Here is a 1,406-nt window from a genome sequence, read left to right as displayed (position 1 = left end):
CAGAGATTTTTAAATTTGGGGGGTCGCTAAAGCAACTTTCAGATTTCTTTTCTTCTTTTTTTTTGGGCGGGTTGGGGTGGGGAGATGAAACCCAGGAAACTCCAGAATTCTTGCCTTTGAACTCATTCTTAGAAAGGTCTCTGGGGTAGGATATACATATACTTACAACTGATTTATGATGTTGTACAGCAGAAACCAACACAACATTGTAAAGCAGTTACCATCCAATTAAAAAAATATTAAGGTTAATAAACAGTAGAACTAAAAAGAAAAGGTGTTTGTCAGCACACAAAAAATGTATAGATAGGAATTTCAGTTTTCTTCTGGTACTTTTCTCACCCTGTGTATTTAAAATTTTCGATCCATACTCCATCTGAAACTTTTGGTGAGATAAAAATCTAGTTACTTTTCTCTAAATAGTTACCAGGTTATTTCTCCCACATCTACACATAATTTATCTTTCCTAATAGAAAATGTCACCCAGCAAATTTTGATATCTAAAAGGGCAAATCTTTGCCTGCTACACAAAACTTTTAATTTCATCACAATTAAAGACAGCATGTATAACTCAAAATCTTTAAAACCACAATATGTTTATTGGTTTAAATATGGAAAGACCATAGATCCTAAGAAAATGCCCTCCTGTTCAAGGACACAGCCAGCTTCCTACTTCAAAGCTGTCTTCTAAGGTCCTTCAGCAAAGAACATATACACATAAGTGTACACTGATATAAAACAGTGTAGCTGAAGAATTTTTAACCCAGAAGTTGGCCTGTCATGGGGATTATTTTTCTCACTATGCAGTTTTTTGTAATATATAACATTATGGTATAAAAATGTGTACATTAAAAATAAGATGCCGACAACATCAAAAATCTGTCCACTGCCAATATCCACAATGGACGATCCAAGGGAAGAAGAGTTTTCATAAATCACATGAGAAAAACAATGTGAGAGCCACGGAGTTCAGAAGATTTCTTGAGGGCTATAGAACTTGAGAGCTCTTTCTGCTGCTTCTGCTGTTAAGTTGCTTCAGTCGTGTCCAACTCTATGTGACCCCATAGACGCAGCCCACCAGGCTCCACCATCCCTGGGATTCTCCAGGCAAGAACACTGGAGTGGGTTGCCATTTCCTTCTCCAATGCGTAAAAGTGAAGAGTGAAAGTGAAGTCGCTCAGTCGTGTCTGACTCTTAGCGACCCCATGGACTGCAGCCTACCAGGCTCCTCCGTCCATGGGATTTTCCAGGCAAGAGTACTGGAGTGCGGTGCCATTGCCTTCTCCTACTCATGCGTAGGTCATGTTAATGCATGCAGAACAACAAATGAAGAGGAGGAGAAGGAAGAAGGAAAAAAAGATGCTATTCATGTTTTATTTCAGTTCTGTGATTACTGTCATTCAGTTAAA

Source organism: Bison bison, unplaced genomic scaffold, assembly GCF_000754665.1.
Source record: "Bison bison bison isolate TAMUID 2011002044 unplaced genomic scaffold, Bison_UMD1.0 scf7180017863941, whole genome shotgun sequence".
NCBI lineage: Eukaryota > Metazoa > Chordata > Mammalia > Artiodactyla > Bovidae > Bison > Bison bison.
The sequence above is the reverse complement of the archived record's forward strand: the minus strand, read 5'-3'. Positions refer to the sequence as shown.